The sequence below is a fragment of the Vicugna pacos genome, chromosome 17, assembly GCF_048564905.1.
Source record: "Vicugna pacos chromosome 17, VicPac4, whole genome shotgun sequence".
NCBI lineage: Eukaryota > Metazoa > Chordata > Mammalia > Artiodactyla > Camelidae > Vicugna > Vicugna pacos.
In genome coordinates, this window is record NC_133003.1 from 32,886,213 (window position 1) to 32,907,574 (window position 21,362).

A 21,362-nucleotide genomic window follows, 5' to 3' on the forward strand; every position below is an offset into this window, starting at 1 on the left:
GCGGGCCTCAGGATATTTTGTGCAGCGTGACTCCTGCCTTGAGAATCCTCTGGCTGCTTTCCCTTTGTTCATTTGCTTTTATCCCACAAACATTTGACAGGCTCGTTCTCTGTGCCTCTTGCTGGGGTAGAGTCCGAGGGTACAGCTGCAAACCAGGTAAGAAGGCAGGGCCCTAAATGTCAAGCAGTTGGTTAGCAAATATTTATGGAGTTGCCCACTAAGTGCCAGGTTCTCTGATGGGTGTTGAGATAGAGCAAGTCAGAAAGAGCTCCTGCCCTGTGACGTGAGATACAGTAAATACACAAACATCTTTCAAGGCTATTGAATGCTGTAAAGTCAATAAAGTAGGCAGAGGAGTTGCGGTTCGAGCTAACATGATCAAGGAAGGCTTATCTGAGCTTTAACTTGTGAGCCGAGGTCGGAGTGGTGAGAAGGAAGTGACCACTCGATCATCTGGAAGGAGGGGGAAGAGCGTTCTAAGCAGAAGGAAGAAGCAAGTACATGGCCTCTGAGATGGACATGGAGCGGAGGGAGGGACAGGAGGCTGACAAAGGTCAGATCACAGAGGTCAAGGGCAGCTGTTTGGGTTTATCCTAAGTGCAAAGGGAGCCTCCTGGGGTTAGTAGCTTCAGCAGGGGAGTGGCTGTTGTGTGATGAATGGACTGGGGAGAGGAGGAGGGGACCAGCCAACCAGGTGAGAGGTGAGGGTGGCTTAGATGGTGGTGATGGTGCTGGCAGGGCAGAGACCTTGTCCTCTTAAGGATACGTTTTGGAGGCAGAGTTGACGATTTCGTGAAGAATTGAGTGTGGATGAGGGAGCTAAGTAAGGACTGGGATCTGAGGCTTGAGCCCCCGAGTGGGACCATCTAATGAGTGAGGAATGTGGAGAGTGGGGAGGCTCAGGGTCAGGAGCTCTGGTTTTGGCCACACTGTATGCATCCTTGTGCAGCTGTGTAGTCGGTGACTGAATATACAGCCTGGAGCTGGTGGAGCAGGCTGGGCTGGATCTATGTCATCTCTGTACGGAAGGTACGGGTTCCTCTCGGGTGTGGGTGTCAGTGAAGGATAGCGGAGGACCAGTGGTTGAGCCCTCATTGGGTGGTGGGGGGGGTGCGTGGGTGAGAAGCAGTCTGAAGGAGGGGTGAGGAATTTCCAATGAATTGGGAAGGGAAACCAGGTGAGTGTGGTGGTGTAGGATTCCAGAGAAGAAACCACTTGAAGTGAGAAGTGATGGCGTGTGTCACATGCTGCTGTGAGGTGGAATGCAGCCAGGCCAGGGACTGACCTCTGGCAGTAGATCTCAGTCTGGAGAGCTGGGGAGGCAGATGCTGGGTTGGAGGGCTGGAAGACCAGAGTGGAGAAGTGGAGAGGGCAAGTGTGGGCAGGTCTTCAGAGGGCTTTGCGTTAAAGGGAATGGAGAAATGAGGCAAATGGCAGGATGGGGACGTGGATAGAGGCAGTAAGGCGAAGGCTGGTTTTGTTTTGTTGTGTTTCATTCTGTTTATTGTGGGTAGTATCAGGGCATGCTTGTCTGCCACTGGACGTGATCCAGGAGTGAAGGCTACTTGATCACGTGTGAGGAAATGGATGACCACAAGGATAATACCTTATGATGGGAAAGGGTGATGGGATCGGAGCCCAAGTGGATGGATCTGTTCTGGGTCGAATCAGAGGCTTTTTTCTGTTGTAATGAGAGGAAGAGCATATGGTTCGGTGGCAGGCAGGGAATATCAGGTAGGGAGTCCTTTCCTGTCATTGCTGTGAAGTAAGGGTGAAGTTAGGACGTCATCATTTGCAAGTGAATAGGAAGAATTTTGTCTGTCTTTCTCTCAAAGTGTCTGGACCAGTGGTGGGGGGTTGTTGGCCAAGTCAGCAGACAGTTATGTGTCTTTAGTGGCCTCCCAGTGTGCTTAGGAGCAAATCAAAACTTCCTGACAAGGCTTGTGAGGCCTTGGATGGTGGGCGTGTGAGCCTCCAAAATCAGGCATCCGACAACTTGAGGTGGAGTGAAGTCAGAGCTTGGGGTGGGGAAGCAGGGGTCAGGCAGGGAAGGCTTGCTGGAGGCAGGGAAGGGGTGAGTTGGAGCTTTTGTTGAACTTTGAAGGAGGAGTTAGTGAGTATGATGTAGCGAGTATGATGTAGCGAGTATTCTGAAGTGGGACATCTCTGGAGGGGAGCCTGGAACTGGGCTGCAGTGCTGGGAGGTGAGGCCTGGAGGTCAGGAGATGGAGCTGCACACAGTAGGTGGGAAGTCGTCCTGAACAGAGACTTGTGCTGTTTTCAGGGGTTGGTCTTTGAACGATCACCATGGTAACAGTGTGGACATTGAATTGGCAGTGGCTAAAGTAGAAATTGGAGGCCAGTGGGGCCTGTAGCCTTCCTCCGTAATGTGAAATCCTCAAGAGTCTAAGTAATCATAAATTGAGGAATTGAGGTTTTAAAATACAGATTCAGAATCTAAAGTGGGTTTTTTTCTCTTTCATCAAACACCTCAGTGGTTTCTTTTTGTTCGCTTCAGCATGTATTGACCGCCTACTTTGTGCTAGATACTGCTCTAATTTTCAGAAAAACAGCAGGCATTCTGGAACTGCCCTCACAGAACTTCTGGTTTCAGCGGGGGAGATAGATAACAATAAGAAAAAATAGTGACGTACATATATGTGAGTTAGTGATGGGTGGTCTTGAGAAAGATTAAGTTGAGGGGTGCAGTTGAAAATAGGGTGAGAAGGAGTTTTCTGAGCAAGTCTTACAGGGTCTGACGGCATGAGCCACGTGGACATGGTGGCCGAGCCTCCAGCCAGAAGGAACAGCAAACCCCGAGGCTGTGGTGGGAGAGGATCCCGGAGTGGTCACAGAGCAGTCGCGGGCTAGGCCAGCTGGAGGGGTGTGAGCGCGGGGAGTGTAAGCAGCAGAAACCAGCTGCCGAGGGCTTGAGGCCGGGCACGTAGGGCTGCAGCCCATTGAAAATCCAGATCCCTCTGCCGTGGCCCGCAGGCCCTGCTGGTTCTGCCTCTGCCGGGCCGTCCAGCCTCCTCGCCTTCTGTTTTCCCCTGTGCTTACTGGGCCTCGAGCATGCTGGCCTCCTTCCAGTTCTCCTCACGCGCTGGGCTCTTTCCCACTTCTGAACCCTTGCATGTGGTCCTCCCTCTCCTGCCCCTACCCCTTCCTTAGGTCACGTATCCCCTTCTTGAAGGAGTCCTCCACATCACTATTGCTTTATAGCCCTTATCAAAGCTTTGTCAGTATCTTGTGTCAGTATAGAGCAAGCCATCACTCCGGCTAAAATGTGCCATTACTTTTAGGCTTGGGGTATAAACGCTGGGTACAAGGAATTATGGCCAGTTTTTACTTGAGTCTTGGCTAAATTTGCAAAGTGGGCCTAAAGGGGAAAAACAGTATAGAGTAGCCACCAATGATATTCTTGGCATTTCGTTGGGGGCAGGGTGGCAGTGCTCACTGCAGTAACGTTTCATTCCCTTGCTGATTATAAAGTGTGATAGACCATTGTTCATCTTTATTCCCAGTGTTCCGGCACCTTTTTGGTTGAGTAACAATATGCTGTGAAGAGAGAAATGGTTTTGGTTTTAGAATAACTGGTTATGTACGAATAAATGACAGTGTGCCCGAATCCTTCTGTTACATCACTGGGGTTTTCTTTCCCAAGATAAACTCTGTGCTCTTTTCAGCCTCTGAATAGGAAATTTATTTTCTGCCTTCCCTTTATTCCTGCTTCTAGGCCCTTTTCTGTCTACTCTGGGGACAGGCTCAGAGTTTACTGGAGACTTTATGTGCTGCCCTTTCTGTCCCTCTTATCTTACTTAGCCCCGTGTCTCATGAGCTGCTCATTGTTCGCTGGCAGCTGCAGTGGCTATTTCTTTAAAAGATCTTGTGTTTGGTAGATGTTTTCTTAAAAGCTGGTGGCAGTTGCTGAAAATAATCTGTGTTGTGTGAGTTTATAATCTATCCATGAATCATAGTCTTCTCATTGAAGAGCGTGTTATGGCAGAGTAGCAAATAAAACAACTTTTTAAAAATCATTTACAGACCAAACCATCCAGATTAATGAAGTTGGTAAGCACTAGTATTCGTCAAGTGCCGGGTAAGTCCTTGTAAAAATTTCACAAAGATCCTCGTTCTTCCTCACCAGTAATTCTGCAATAAAAACAGCTCCTTAAAAACAGAAATTCAATAGATGGCATTTCAGAATTATGGAAAAACATGTCAAACCCTGATAGCCATCTGGTTTGTGTACCCATTTTTTTTTTTATGAGTGGGGAAAATGGTTTTATAAAGTATCGGAGAACTTGGGAAATTCTCTTAAAAACTGAGAATCTCTCATTTTTGCTATGTGACTCACCAAACCGTGCTCTGGTTGACCCTGAGTAGCTACATTGGTGGATCTGAACTCTCATTCTTTCTCCCCCCACCTCTGCTTATCTTGGTGGTGGTGCTTCCCCACAAAGGGAAATAGGTCTTAACGACAACGTAACTTTGCATCAGATATTTCTCTTCACTCTGGTCGTGTTGCTTTACTGTGGTCTTGCTCACGTGTGACATGATGGCACAGGGCAGATGGGAGTTGGCTTGAAGGCCAGGCACCCTGCTCTTTCTGGCCACAGAGCCCCTGCCAGCATCCCGACTGCTCTGCACACAGTGGGTTCACACAGCCTGTGGTCAGCGAAGCGACTGACAGGCAGTGAGAGATGACTGAGCGGCTTCCCTCCATCCACGGGGCCTGGGAGTTACCTACTCGGTAGCCTTTGGCAGGAATCTGGGGTTTTGAAATTGTTATGACTAAACTGGACATCATTTGGGGTTTTTTCTATTCTCCCGACAGGAAAAATAGGCTTTAATGTATATTTTAATGGTTTTCAGATAATGCCAATGACTTTGAGAGGTCAGTCTTTAATGCTTGATTTCAGTAAAATTTAGCAGCTCCTGTTCAGAGACAGATTTTTCTTTCATTTAAAAAGATGACAAGTTTTTATTTTTATTCCCAAATCCCCAGGAAATTTAAAGTGCTGTCAATTTCATGAAAAGGTAATTAAGGAGTTAGATAGGGAATGTGTCTTTTGCATCATCACTCAGGTTCTTATTTGCCTGATGAAAATATCTTGTAACAAGATCCTTCTGTGTGTAGCCCCTCCACAGCTTTCCCTGGAAGACCTTGGCCGTAATTACGTCTGTATCTGGGCGCCGTTAAATGAGGGGAGGAGCCAGAGTGGAAGGACAGCCACCTGATCTTTTTCAAACCCGCAGTTTACAAGGTGGAGTGGGTTCCAGCAGACCCTTGTTGCTTAAGGACTTTCGTACCAGGTCGGAAGGCCCTGGACAGATGGCTGCTTCTGGGGAGACATAGTAAGAGCTTGTGTGTTGATTTTGTTAAATCTGGCTATTGAGTGCCCTATTAGGCATGGAGAGTGGAGCGGTGCTGTTTCACAGAACTGTTAAGGAGTTAAGTAAAACAGAGGGGTCTGGAAGAGCTCGGCCTTTAAAGCTGGAATCAACGGAATGTATGGTAGAAGTTCTAACTTTTGTTTCTACTGCTCATCTTCTTACAATTACTTCCTTGTAAGCAGCCCCCGAAAAAGTTAGTGGTGGGGGACATGAAGCTTAATTACTCAGAATTGAAACTTAGCTCTGATAGAGGTTTGCTGAGTGAAAGCTGTGGATATCCACCAATGTATGAATCTGCTTGTGGGGCATCTGGCCTTGACTTGGGCATCAGGAAGAAAGAGCCCCTGAGGACCAGAGAGGGCGCTCAGAGGCTTTCTCTTGTTGCAGAATGCAAGCTTCACCTCTGGCCTGTGGGGCCTCTGAGGGACAGATCTGGTCAGTGTTCCCTCTTACGGCCTTTGTGCCTTCTCTTGAGAAAGAAGGTACATCATTGCGCGCGCTCTCTCTCTCTCTTTTTGGCTTTCTTTTCAACACTCTTTCCTGTATATCTTCTGGTTTAAGTGGTCTCCTTTGTATATGCACACCCTCTTTTAAGTTGACCCCTACCCTTCCAAGTCTTACTTCCAGAGAAGAATTCATATTAAATCCTGCTTGCTTTTAATGTCTCCCATCTCGTGTCATGACAAGGGTGATGGATGTAAATTGTGACTGCAGTACATCTGTGTCAGAGGGAAGACAAGCCTGGAGTGCAGAAGTGGAAATAGACGCATGAAGAAGTAACACATGGGCTTTGGAACCAGGGGTTCTCCAGCGGGGCTTATTTGAGAGATGCAGAGTCCTTGAACCCCTTCATAGATTTATGCAAACTATTGTCTGTATTTGCATAAATACAGTTTCCTAGGGGGAGACAATATGCATTTCAGCCGATACTCAAAGGCCTACATGACCCAACATCGTTCACCACCAGTGAAAATACCTGAAGTCTTTTTCATAAGATCTTAGCAAGTCTCCATTATTATTTTATTTTTAGTTAAAGCAAGTTTTTTGTTCAAGTTCCCATATTCAAGATACATATTTTTTTAGATTTCCTGTTGGGTTTCTAAAGTTTTTGCTTTGCTTGACTAATGCTTTCACAGCAGTATTGTTTTTTGTAAATGTCATGAGGAACATATTCTGTCCACATTAAGAGTTAAGAATCGTAAGTGGGCCAGCCTGAGAAGATGACCATCTTTTGTCCTGGTGACACCTTGTGGACCGGCATCATGTCAGAGAGACAGACAGATACAAATCCTGCCTGCAGTTCTGTAACTGAACCTGTTTATAAATGAAGGGCAAGTGAGGGACAGACTTGAGGATATGACATGGCAGTCCAGGTGATTTCTCTGGAACGCACCTGAGAGTGTTTAGCATTGCTTGAATGACTGACTCTTGCCTAACTGACCTCACCAATTCCCCTTTGCCCTTAGGGTGAAGCTAAAACTACTTACTTTGGCTGATGAACAGGATCCTGTTTGCCTGAGGCCACCGAAGCCTCCCAGCTCCTTAGCCCTTCCTTCCAGGATCTGCACCACCCCTACGTCGGGACACGGCCCTCTATCCCTGCACACCCTCCCCCTCCCCTGCTTCCTTCTTTCCCCTCACCCCCTTTCCTAGCAGAAGAAAAGCCAACCTTCGTCTCACAGGTCTGCGCTGCAGCGTGAGTTCTTCTGGGCCCCTGGGCCGGCTCTGTGTCTGCAGCGTGCCTGGTCATCCATGGGGACGTCTTCCCGTGTCGCCGCGTGTCGCTCTGCCTAGGGTTTCTGTGTCACAAATACACTGTGGTTGGATATTTAAACTGTTGTCAGTTTTGCTGCTTTTACCAACAGTACCACAGTTAAAGTACTTTTACAAGCTTCTTAGCACTACTGAAGTTTTTATTTGCTTGTTTTTTAAATAAACCGGCAAGTGGAGAGTATATTTGAGTAGATATTGCCAGGGTACCCTCGAAAAAGGCTTTTCAAGTGTCAGAGGTCCACGTAGGTGACAGAAAAGTGTGTTGATGGCTGGGGGGCACAGTTTTTTTCTCTTGGAGTGTTGGCCTCTCCTTAAGGAACGGGTAGGACCTAGCTCTTCCCCTGTCTTCCTTCACCAGCCCCCCCAAGTTTTGGGTTGTTGAAATTGCTGTCTTCTGTCCTCTATAAACTTAGAGCCCTGTGAGTTAAACACACAGGTCGGACCTTCAAAGTGTTGTTGTTAAAGGAAGAATCAATTGTAGACTTCCAGTCAGAATCACGCTCTTGATCGCAGAGTCGCAAAGTCCCTATGTGTTTGCTCTTTAATCCACAAAATCTAGGGTACAGGTTTTGCCACATTACTGTTGACTTTCTTCATCTACCCTGTGAGCCCTGGCCTCCAAAGTCTCAAACAAAGGCCAAAGCTGTCTTCCACCTCCCCTGAGAAAGTCCACAGTGAGTGAACATCTCATAACACAGTGTTTGGATTTGAATACAGAACAGAATGTTAAGTGACTAGCCTAACGTACTTCTCCTTCACAAAAAAAAGAAAAGAGGAAATGTGATTTCCCTGTGACTCTGGTAATCTCCCTCTTGATAAAATGATGGATGTCCTTTATTGAATATTGAAAGAAACCTGTGCAGAGTGGTTAGTTAGATAATCTTTCTGGTGAGGGGGGTAATGGTTCCTGCTGATAAAAAAGTTCATGCCTCATAGGTGCTTATGGAGGGAGCGGCTACATGAGTTTTTGGTTTTTTGGTATCAGTTTGTATAGTATTTGAGATAGAGCCCTCAGTCCCTCCCCCTCCAAAAAAGGTTTTTAAAAAAAGGGTTACTGGAAGTTGGGTGGTTCACAATTCATTCACAGGTTTAGTGCCTAGAAAGCTACTGATATTCATCCTTATTTTCAGAACCACCAGTTGCCCTAGCTCCTTTGCAGCGGATGGGCAACTTTACAGTCGTATTGAAAGGCTAAAGACTAATTCCCCTGGGAGCTGGGGAAGCCTGAAACCCACGCACGCCCTTGTGTCCTGTCCTTTCACATTTGCCTGCCAGCTGGTCGCCTCCTGCCTCCCGCCTCCCGCCTCCCACAGCTCTTTCAGTCCTGCTTGCTTGGAGGCTGTGATTGCGTCTGGCCCCTTAGGTGTACCACGTGCCAAAGTTTTCACCACTTCTGGGAAGAGAATTCACAGAAAGAAAGAATTGCCTGGTTCTCTGGGTTCCTGGGGTCAGGGGACATTTTTGTGTATGCTTGTGGGCACCACTCTGAACAGTGAATGGAGAAATCAGAAATCAGACAGTCATGCTCCTCACGTACCTTTTCCCAGAGATCAAGACGGGATGGGCGAGCACTGGGAAAGAGGCGATGGCCTGTGTGAGAGGCAGAAAGGGGATACTTCCGGATGGGAGCTGAGGGAAGGAAGGGCGAATGGGTGTTATGCCCGGGCAACTCAGTTTTTTAAGTACTTCCTCTCTGGGTGTCTGTAATCACACCAAGGGCTTTGCAGGGCGTTAATGCTCATTGCACAGCGTCGCATTTCCTGGGTCACAGTGCCTGTTCCATCGCTTCTCTGATGATCCTACACAAGTTATTTAACACCTTCTGGCCTCAGTTTCCTCACAGGTGGACGTGGATTAGAATAGTGTTTCCCCCACAGGGCCGTTTCTGAGGGGGCTTTAGTTAATGTGGGTTTCTTAACCTCAGTGTTCCTGAGATTTGGGGTCAGATCATTTTTTGTTGTGGGGGAATGTCCTGTGCCTTATAGGATGTTGAGGAGCACGTGGCCTCTGCCTCTGGCTGCCAGTATCAACATCCCCTCCAGTCGTCAAAACCAGAATGTCTCCAGATATTGCCGGTGTCCCCTGGTGGGCAAGATTGCGCCCAGTTGAGAACCACTGATTTAAAGCCCTTCCCTCGCTCAGTCCTTGGCATATGGGGATGTTCTTCAGTGTTTGATGCATAGGAGCTGCGTGGTAGAAGTGTGAGTGTGCACTTGAATGCTGGTGTTACACTGTTGGGATGCTAGCTCCTTCCCTGGAAATCACGTAGAGGAGGTTCCTGTGGGGGGTCCGTGTGGCACTACAGTAGCTGAATTCTTTTGGGTGGCTACCAAGAGGAGCCTCCCTCCCCATCCCGCGTCCCACTCATGTTGCTCAGCAGCACCCGGGAAGTGCCAGCCTGCCTCTCAGCGTGCATTCTCGATTTCAGGATGCCCATCCCCCTCTTGTTTCAACTTTCTGAACTCAGAATGAATTATAAAGTTGAAGGGTACTTTTTTTTTTTATCCTTCCCTAAAGGCTGATATTGACACACACTTGATGTCAGCTTTGAAATGAAGGAATATGGTATTTCTGTGAATGTCTGGGCTTTGTAACTGGATCAGAACCTCTTTATCGGCGAAGGCTGCCTCACCTAGCTGTTTTTCCAGGACTTGAGTAGACAGTGCCTCAGACCCAGCCTCACACGTTTGAACAGCCTGCACTTCCCCATGTTCAGTAGTGATGCCATTAAACTGCCCTTCGTACGGTTTTGAACCTTCACGCAGCTCAGGACAGAAACCAGTGCTGTCTCTCCCATGTCGGAACCAACAGTATCTTTTCCCCTGGTCCCTATTTTGCCCTTGCAGCAGTGTGTTTGAGCAGTTATTTAACTGTGTCACTGTGTTTTGCTCAGTGTAAGGAGGAGTATGCAGTAAAAACTGGATTTCTAACACTGGTGATGAGAAACAGATGTCTCACGCTTTAACGGGAGGGTTGCGTCATAACTGCTGGTAACTTTTGCTAATTATACAATACGGTGGTACAGAGGAGGAAAATAGTGTGGCTAATTTCACCGATCATTCGATGCATAGTGCCTTGAAATGCGCTGGAAATGGGAGGTGTGACCCAACAAAGATGCAAGTTCCACGAGGACGGGATTTGGCCCCCTCTGTCTTTAGTATCCTGAGAGAGTGCTTTGAACACAGTAAGCACATAAGTAATGATGAAACATTGGTTGCTTTCCTTTATTTGGTCTCTTTTCCTGAAAGTGTCTTCAAGTGTAAACATCTCACTGTCTTATGATTCTGGTGTTTAAATACATGGATTTTTTTTTTAATTAGAAGTAGGTCCCTAAACACAAGCCAACTATTTCATTTGGTAGAAACAGCCATCTCCTGTGACATCAGTGACACAGCTGGCCGTGTAGGACTTACTGGTTCGGCTCCATGTGGTGTCTGAGAAATTTTCTGGGATGATTTCAACTGACTTTAGAAACTCTCTTCAAATGGAACTCCACTGTCCCAGTCTAGACAGATGGAAATCATTAGGTATGCAGAAAGCGCTGACATCATTTGTAGTGAGGTGGGCGTAAGCTGACCCAGGGACTGCTGTTTACCTTTGACGTCCTAGAACTGTGTCCCCGCAGACTGCGTTTCAAAGGTGATACCTAATTAGAAGTTTTGTGGCTTGTGGTGCTGAGTACAGGATCCAAGTCATCTCCTGTTTGACTTTCTCACATACGGTTTTGTGTAGGAAGGCAGGGGACTGCCTGTGGTAGGTTCTACGAAAATATTTGTTGATAGATTAACCTCAGATCTAATGTGATGAAAGAGATGTAGGTCTGTCCTGGAATAGAGCTGGATATTTCTTCGTCCATGATTCTGCTTAGCCCACACTTTGTGCCTTTGACTGGTTGGTCGGTTTTCTCCTCTGACCCTTTCCGTCCCGACTGAATATTCATGATGTAGCAAAGAATGGAAACATTATCATCTTCTAATGACCTTAAACTGATTTGCAAGCGTTCTGCAAGTCAAACCCACTTAAAGAAAGGCAACAGGCCCCACGATAAGAAACCTCAGAAAGAGGAGTGAGAATGTTCCCGCTTTAGCCTCGTGTAATTATTTTTTGCTGTTCGGTTGCATAGGCAAGCTGCCAGAAGATAGGCGTACAAATTAATTAACCAACTGTTTGCAGAGATATGGCCATGTCACTACTGATAACCATAAATGTGAGGCAGTGTGTTGGCTGTTTTTCTGAAATGAGGGAGGACAGAAATATGCTACCTAAAATAAAACAAACCAAATGCTCAGTGGAGGGCAAAGTATAGTTTCTGTTAGTTTCCACTTATTAGCACAAATATTTCTTTTTCCTTGTTGTCTTAAGTGCTTCCTAATGTGTTGAAATGGGAGGGGGGCGGTGAAAGTTGGATTGTCATGTTAGTCTTTTAACAATACAGTTTAATGATTTGTACCTTAATGGAACATGTTTGGATCCCACCCCTGCCCACTAAAATCATACCCAGTATAAGTTTTATACACCATAATTTAGGATAACTGGGATTTATTAGGCCTGTGGTGAATTTTAAGTAGTATTTATATATATATATATATATATATATATATATATATATATATATATATATATATATATATATAGAATGTGTGTAAATAGTTTTGCCCAGACAAGTATCTTAAAGCAGTTTTCATAATATAAGAAGCTGTGTCAATTCTGTAAGGACTGATTCTCTGTATTTCTCGTTTGTTCTTCCCCAGAGATGACACTACCAGGACCCTTAGTTAATACTTGTTGGAGGAAGGACTGAAGTTCTGTGACGAGTGACATGCCATTGCATGCTGGTTAGGGACTAGGTTCTGGAGTCAGCTAGATCTAGCCTTTAACCCCAGCCCCACCTCTTGCCAGCTGTGTGTTCCTGGGCCAGTTACTTAATCCTTCCACGCCTTTTTCCTCATTCGTAAACTTGGGCTAAGAATAGTACGTACACCACCAGGTTGTTGTGAGGATTACATAACCCGAAGCATGTATAGTACTTAGCACACTGTCTGGCCTAAGAGGTTCTCCATAAACATTTGACAAGGTGGCTATTGTTACTGTATTGTATTTTAAGCAATTGCCCAACCTTTTACATTAGAAGATCTCTGGAAAACAAACAGCTGGGGAGAAATAGGTGTTGAACTTGAGGCATCACTCTGAACTGTGGCTGCCCAGGGTGTTATCTGCCAACCACATCTGTTTGCATATGGTTTTGGTAAGTGAGTTTTGAGTTCTTTGTTCAGGTGCTTTGACCGGCTTCCTCTGGAAGGATGAGGAGTAAAACCGTAAAGTCTGAAGAGGTAAAACTGAGATAAGAGAATGCATAGAACTTTCTTGTGAAAGTATTGCCCATTAGGACTTCTAGTTGTTGAAACAGAAGTGGGCAGATGAGCTAACAGTCAAAACAAACTCGAAGTACTTCAATATTTCCCAGTGGTAACACACTGCACCTAATCTGTTTAAACAGAGCAAAGCCTTTATAACATTAGGAGAGATTAGGAGTAGAGGTAATTAACCAGCAGTCAACTCTCCTGTTTCCCCAGTAAGTGTTGCCTTACAGATCTTTTCCTGCCCAATCCTGACCAGAAAAAGCAGCTGTGCAAGTGAATTTCGTGCATGAAAGTTGAGGCCTCACGGAAATGATTACAGAACCAAAGAAGTATGATATTCAGAAAAGTTGGTGTTGAAACCAAGAGAACAATTCACACTTCAGGGACCTAGTCTGACCTAGTCCCAGCTGTCTTCTAAGTCTGACCAAGTGCTTTCAAATAGGAGGTACTCGAGTATTTATGGAATGAGTGGAGGCATGAATGGATCTGTTTGATTTGTTTTCACAGGCATCAGTGAGAACATTAAATTGACGTGTGTACGAGTGCAACAGAATCTTGTTAGACAAAGGAAAGATTTATCTTTATATTTATTGTAACTTCTCTGTAAATAAAGCCGCCTTTGGGGAAGCTCTAATTAACTTGCGTGTAGGCAGTGAATAGTTTCAGATGTTTATGCATGGTTCTCATCATTCTTGGAACCATGTTTTTAATTCCTGGGTTAACTTTAAGTGATCGGCACTTAGTATATATGCTTTGCCTGTTTTTATTTTGTGTGTGTGTATTTGTTTGGTATATAGAGGAAATAATTTAGGATTTGATTTGAAAAGCATTTCTCTACAATTAGGGGGGCGTCTTGAAGATGATGGCTTCCTTGGTATCTCCTTGGAAATCTCAGAGGCACCTAGATTTCAAATGTCCCCAGTGTATATTCCTCATTCTCAGACCTGGCATTCTTCCAGAATTCCTTCTCAGGGACTGGTGCCACTCATCCATCCTGTTCTACAAGACAGGAGACTTGGCATCATTCTCTACACCACCCTTGTATCCAGGCCATTACCAAGTCATGTCAACATTTCCTTGTAAATATCTCTGAATCTTTTCTGTGTCATCTCAAACTCCAAGCTACCCCGTATCTTTCATCTATACTGTTGCAAATGCAAGCGACTGGCCTTCTCACTTCTACTTTTGAACCACGAACCTCTCTTCTTCACACTGCAGTCCTATCAGTGTTGAAAATAATAATAATAAAAAGCTTGATGATATTAGCCTTAAAGTATCCAAAAAGCATTTCCACATCTTCCGAAAGTCTTCTCTCTCAAAGCAGTGAGAATACTGGCAAGCATTTAGGAAATTAACTTTTTCAGAATTCTAAAAATGAAAGGCTTGCAGGATCTGTTGAGCATTTATACAAGAAAAATAGCTGAACCTCTGTAAATACAGCAAACGCTGTGGTATTTTAGCTCACCCTATTTCATTGCTGTCACATCCCACTCCCCAGCTCTAGAGTTATTTTGAGAACCAGCAGACCTTATAACTATGGTGGCTGTGAAAACTAACAGCCTAGAAGCCATCAAAGTGGAGAGAATGGATCTGGAGCTTCCCTAAAGGCACATGCCTAGAAAATTATCACTGTTTGAACTGTCTGATAGCCCCCTGAAAAGCTCCCTTCGCAGAACTTGTCTTTATTGGAACCAGCTTGGTTGTGCCCTATCCCTAGGTTGTTTGTAAAAAACAAAACAAAAAAACAAAACAAAAAAAGTAGCATTTGTCCGAGGTGGTGATATCAGTTGAGGCTGATGGGAGGCTGACCAAAAAACTAAGTAGGAAACACTGGGAAATGAGATGTCAGTTGAAGTTTTTAAAGAGCTCCAACATACTCCTGGGAATCTAGAAAACCACATGCATTGAATCAACTATACTTTGATTAAGAAAGAAAAGAAAAGGAAACAATGTACATATATAGGGGTGTACACATGCCCAGGAATGACCTGAGAAAACCCTAATCTCTCATCTCTGGCTGACTTCTAGACTCTGTGCAAGCAGGAAGTGAAGACTAAGGCAGAGATGTAAATTGCTTACAAGAACATTGAAAGCATGTCCCAACATCCACACAGAGCCCCTCAGGAAAGGCTAGGAGACTTACTACTTCAAGATTTTTAAGGAAATCCCCGCCCAATCATTAGCTAACCTTGCAAAAACTTAACCACATGTAACAAAGAATACAGACTCTATACAATTAGACCAGGTGAATCTCTAAGCAAACCAAAAGGGCAGGTGGATCTGATTTCTAGAACTGTTACATTATATTATTTAAATTGTCCAGTTTTCAGCAAAAAAATTACAAGACAGACAAAGAAACAGAAATATGGCCCACACGCAGGGGGAAAAAAAGCACAAAATGCAGCCATGTCCAAACAAAGCATTTATAAAATACTGTTGAAATTAAGTTGGTTTTATTCAAACTGCTTTGTCTGAAGTTGATGTTAATTGTGATCCCCAGGAGAACCACTATGAAAATAACTTTGGAAAAAAGTAAAAGGGGAATTAAAAAGGTCTGTTAGAATCTATCAGTTTAACACAAAAGGAGACAGAATAGAGGAACAGAAAAAGACATAATATCTATATAAAACAAATGGCAAAATCACAGACATAAATCCCGCCTTATCAGTAATTATATTAAATATAAACTAAACACCATTCAGCAGATAGAAATTGGTGGAATGGATTTTAAAAATTATGATCCACTGATATGCTATCAAAAGAAGACATACTTCAAAGTCAAATATGTTGAAAGTTACTGGAAAATATAACATACAGTAGTCAAAAGAGAGCTAGACTAGCTTATACAAGTATCAGACACAATAGGAGATAGAGGAGGACATTTTATAATCATGAACGAGTCAATCCAGCAGGAAGAAATAACAGTGATGAAGATACATGTACCTAACAGAGCCTCAAAATACATGAAGCACGAAACTTACACTGTGCAAGGAGAAGTGGACAATTCAGCAATAATAGTTGGAGATCTCAGTAACTTACGTTAAAAAATGGAGACAACAGCTAGGCAGAAGGTCAACACAGATGTCAAAGACTTGAAAACCACAGACAGTTAGACACAACCAATGACAGTGGAGTACACATTCTTTTCAAGTGAGTGTGGAGTAATTTCAGGATCATACATTAGGCCACAATAAAATAAGCCTAAATAAATGTAAAAGGACTGAAATCATAGAAATACAGTGTTCTCTAACCACAGTCGAGTGAAATTAGAAATTAACCACCAAAGGAAATTTGAGAAATTCACAAACGTGAAAAGTAAACAGCGCACTCCTAAGCAAGCCATGCGTCAAATGAGAAATCACAAGGGAAATTAGAATATACTTTGAAATTAATGAAAATGAAACACATCTTACCAAAACTTAAATACTGTAGCTGAAGCAGCACTTAGGAGAAAATTTATAGCTATAAATCTTTATATTAAAAAGTAAGAATGATCTCAAATCACTAACCTAACCTTCCACCCGAAGAAACTAGAAAAAGAACACACTAAACACAAAGCAAGTCGAAGAAAATAATAAGCATTAGAGTGGAAATAGATGAGTTAATCAATTGAAAAACAGATAGAAATCAATGAAACCAACAGGTGGTACTTTGACAAGATTAAGTGTGCTTGGATTGTGATAAAACTGACAAACCTTTAGCCAGATTTCACCACATGACTCATATTACTAAAACCAGCAATGAACTAGGTAATTAATAGGTAATTAATATCACTACTGACCTACTGTTATGAAGGAATACTGTGAACAACTGTATGTCAACACATTGGATAACCTAAATGAAATGGATAGATTTCCAGAAAGGTACTACCAAACTACCAACACTAACGCAAGAAGAATTAGAAAATCTGAGTAGACCTAGTATAAAAATTTGAAATTGGTAACTTAAAAACTTCCCCCGAAGAAAAGACCAGGCCCAGATGACTTCACTGGTGAATTTTACTAAATGTATAGGGCATTAACACCCATCCTACATGAACTTTTCTAAAACACAGAAAAGTAGGGAACATTTCTCAACTCATTCTATGAGGCTAGTATCCTGATAACAAAACCAAAGACATCACAGAAACTGCAAATTACAAACTAATATACTCAATATACATTATACAGTATACATTTGTTATATTCTACAATGTACAATATACTAAACACACATTTGCGCAACATACAACATACAGTTGCGCAAATATGTTCAATATGCCTTTGATGGATGGATGGATAGATTGGAAGAGTGTGAATTACTCTGGTATGAATGATTTCTCCAATATTAGTCACATTATTCAAGTTTCAGTCCAGATTAGATGATGTTCTGTTTTTCAGCACTTCTGAAGCATGCATATCACCTAGGAATCTTTTTGAAATGCAGATTCTGACTTGGTGGGTCTGGATTGAGTCCTGAAGTTCTGTAATTCTAATCAGGTTCTAAGTGATACAGAAACATTTGGCCCGTGGACCATACTTGAAGTAGGCAGGCTTTATTTTCAGGGAGAGCATAAAATTGAGCGTACCTTCTTTCTCATCTTGACCATTAATATAGAAGGAGAAGGTCTAACAAGCATTTCTTCTGTGACTTGAGGTATCATAACCAAACTCAAGACACTACACTGTAATTTTCTATTTAAAGTTCTGAATCTTCTTGAGCATGCTTTTGGTAAGATATTTAGAGACTTTATAAATATGAGATAATTACAGCTTATAACATCCCCGTAAGGTGGTTGTGAAAGATACAAATCTCTAGTACATTTCATCCACATGGCTGTTGAATAATACTCAGCTATACCGTAAAGCAAATAACATGATTAACATGCTGTGCCAGCTGAAGGCTAGCCATTTAATTGTGGTTTTCATGTGTTCGTTACTAGGACAGAGAAAGACACTTCATGTTTGTATATTGCTCTTGTGTACAGACTGAATGTTTGTGTTCCCCTCAAAATTCGTGTGTTGTAACCTAATCCCCAAGATGATTTTTGGAGGTGAGGCCTTTGGAAAGTGGTTAAATCATGAGTGTGGAGCTCCCATGAATGGGATCAGTGCCCTTCTAAAACGGGCTCCAGAGGGCTCCCCTCTCCTCTTCTTCCACGTGGAGGACACGGTGAAAAGATGACCGTGGACCGGGAAGCAGGCTCTCACCAGACACTGAATATGCTGGTGCTTTCATCTTGGATTTCCCAGCTTCCTGAACTGCGAGAAATAAATGTTTTTTTTTTTAATAAGCCAACCAGTCTGTAGTTTTTTTTTTTTTGTCCGACAGATCCTGCCTCAGGTTTATTTGTAGAAACAGCACAGGTAGACATGAGCCCTACGCAGACAGCAGCCCAGGGGCCACACTAGTCCTATCCTCACATCAGTAGATGGAAGCCTCTACTCTGGAGCCTTTGTGGGGGCCTGGGCGCCTTTGGGAGCCGGACCCAGAGCTGCAGCTGCGGCCTTGGTCTGAGCCTTGGCCTTGGCCTTTGGCCGACAGAGCCTGAGCCCCTTGGCGACTCGGGCACACGCACGCTTCCCGAGCTTGGGGTGAGCGGTGCAGGCAGGTCAGCTGAGCCTGCGGCTGCTGCCCTGTGGAATCCTGGGCTTGACCTCCTTGGGCTTTCCGAGAGCCATGACAGCCTTGGCACATGCGCTCATGGCCTTGGCGTTGCTGGCCTGCATCCTCTTCAGGCCCTTCTTGTGCTGCTTGGCAAAGCGCATGTTCCTCAGGAACTTGGCGTCCACCCCCTTAAGAGATTTGTATCGTTGTGATCGGGGTTTTGTGATGCCGTTTCTGTGCCATCTTCGGGACTGGTTGTGTGTGGTGTGGTTCTTTGACTTGGCCATGGCTGCACCGGAGCCGGGACATCCCGAATTTCCTGGGACCGGAAGAGAAAGAGCTGGTATCTTGTTATGCAGTCCAGACAGGCTAAGGAAATTTTGTATCCTGTGATTTTGCTAAACTGGTAATTCTGGGAGTTGGTTTTTTGGGTTTTTTTTTGTAGATTCTTTGTGATTTTCTACATATACTGTCAAGCCATCTGCAAGTGGGGAAAGTTGTATTTTTTTCCATTCCAATCTGTGTGCCTTTTATTTCATTTTCTGGCCTGATTTCTCTGGCTAGAACTTCTTTGCTGTGCTGAGGGTGGCTGTCCTTGCCTTGTTCCTGATCTTAGGGGGAAAGCGTGGAGTCTTTTTCCATGAAGTATGATACTCACTGTAGGTTTTTTTGTAAATAGTCTTCATCACGTTAGGGAAATCCCCTCTGCTGCTGGTCCTCCGTGTTGTTGTTGTTGTAGTTGTTTTAATCGAGACTGTTTTTTTGTGCATCAGTTATTCTGGTAGCATGATTTTTCTTCTTTAGCCTGTTCATTTCATGGATTACATTGTTTGGTTGTGGAGTATTTGAAGTGTCTAGTGTCCGAGTATTTGGAAATTTTCTTGTATCTTTCTGTTACTGATTTCTAACTTAATTCCATTGTGGTCAGAGAAGATACTTGATGTGATTTCAGTTATTTTAAATTTGTTGAGGTTTGTTGTCTGGGCCAGGATATGGTCTGTATTGGACTAAAACGTAGAGCCGGATCAGTAGGCAGCACTGTTCCATAGTCAACGCTGTTTTTAGTTGTATGAGAGCCGTGGGTTTTCTGCTTACAAGATACCTGGCAGAGGTGGTGCTGCTGTGCTGACTGCCTTTTGAACAAAAGAAGGAATGGTGTTTTTAACTGAGTCATGAGTGTATAGCCATAACCTTAGCACTAATAATCATCATAATAATAACACTACTCTTTACTAAGTCCTTATAAACATTCTCCTTTCTGTGCTTAGACTGACGTCGAAGTAAGCATTTCACATGAATTATGTCATTCAGCCCAGCTGTCTGCTGACTTAGGTACCATTGTTTCCACCACTTTTCAAACGCAGGAGCTGGATGTCTGGAGGTAAGTACCTGTATTGAGGTTATAGTACCAGCTACGTGGTAGACTCTCTCATACCTCGTGTTTTCTCACAGGCTACAAGCCTAGCTGAATGGTAGTGATGCAGGTAAGATCCCCTGAGGGTTTTGGCAGGCACTTCAGGATTCAGGACACACTTGAGGCTTGGTTTCTGACTTCAAAGGTCAGGGTTTGCTGACAGTATGCTGAGTAGCTAAAACGCACACATGGGGTAGCCTGTCACATATGTCACCTTCGTGGTCCCACCTGCCTTCCCTAAGCCAGGATCCCTAGGATTTGGGGGTTTGCTTCGCCTGCTCTATCCCAGGCCCCATATCTCAATTTCAGCACAAGTAGTGACAACAGTAACACTTACGACTTTTACCATAAGATTGGCCACTTGTACTCAGTGATTAATAACTGTTAGACAGGACTGTGTTCTTCTAACTCTTTGGTCCTCTTGGTATTTGGTTGGTTGCTTTTTAATTGGAAACATTTCATTTTTCTCTTCTTTTCTTTTCTTTAGATCTAGTTTTTATTGACTCTTGTAGTTCAGACGGGGTGCCAAACCACATATATTTTGGCAGGTTGTTGATTGGCCCTTTTTTGTCTCTGGTTGGTTCCATCAGTTAATGTCTTTTATGATCAAAGTCCAGTTCCCTTTAATTGTTGAAGCAGAAAATATGGATTTGGGAGAAGTGTTTGTGGAAGGTAGAAATAAGATTCTGTTTTATCTTTTCTGACTTGAGATGTTAAAGCTCATTTAACAGCAGTTAAAAAACTCCTTGATTACCTAGAATTGACAGTGACTATTTTAAATAAATTTGGGACTGACTATAGTTAAAGCTCAGTTATGTGCAGACCAGCCTTCCAGGACCATCAGGTTACTTAGAAGTGTTTCAGACACCAGTGGGGCTGAGAATCCTAGTATCTAAGGAAGTCTTTGAATAGCAGTGAGAGCACACAGTCCAGAGGTAGCCTTAGAAGCCTGCTGTCACATAGGAAGCACTGGGTGATTTTGATTAAACAAGACGAGAGAGGCAGGGAGGGCACTGAGCAATGGAGAGACTCCTTTAGGGAGGTGGTGAGGAGCACGTCCTTTGGGGTAGCCTCCCTTCAAATCCCAGCTCGTCCATGTCCTGGCTCTGTGACCTAAGGCAGGTAATTTTGTTCCCCTACTTGCTTGATCTATAAAGTGGCCATAGTGACCCTGAGAAGTGGGTGTATTGTGAGGATCAAATGAGTTCTACTTAGCACCATACCTGGAACATGGGAAGTGCTCAGTAACTGCAGACTTTTATTATTTTGTTATGTATATTGCTTCCCAGGTGTTGTGATCTTTGCTCACTGATGTATACCCAGTACCTAGAATCGTGTCTAGGCATACGAGACACTTGATACATACATGAATGATATATATTGAGTACTTGCCATGATACCTGACATACAGTCAGTACTTAATACATTGAGTTATAAGAGGTGGTGTCTGTAGACCAGCAAAGATTAGAAGCAGTGTCCAGTGTAACCCGCTGACAGTAAAAACAGAAATAATTATAATCATAATAGGTAGGACAGAGCCAGCACATGCTCTGTGCCAGGCAGTCCTAAGCGCTTGATGTCTGCTAACATTTCATCCTCTTAACTACCCATTAAGGTAGTTGCTGTTATCATCATCATTTTACAAATGAGGATACTGAAGCCAAGGAACTTGCCCGAGTTCACACTCCTAGTGAGCGATGGCACTGAACTCAGGAAGTCTGATCCAGAGGCCTTTCTCAAATTCTCCTGTTGAGATCCTCCTGTGTGCCAGGCACTGTGCTGTGCACGTACGGCCTCTGCCCTCATTTAGTTTGTATCTTAGGAAGATAACC

The 21,362-nt window shown here is 43.9% G+C and overlaps 1 protein-coding gene and 1 pseudogene across 15 annotated transcripts in view; one reads left to right on the top strand and one right to left on the bottom strand.

Moving 5' to 3' along the window:
* ATXN7 (ataxin 7) overlaps positions 1-21,362 on the top strand; it is a 136,997-nt gene that overhangs the window by 50,208 nt on the left and 65,427 nt on the right. The window lies entirely within an intron of this gene.
* Positions 17,855-18,403, bottom strand: LOC102530042 (large ribosomal subunit protein eL29 pseudogene; annotated as a pseudogene).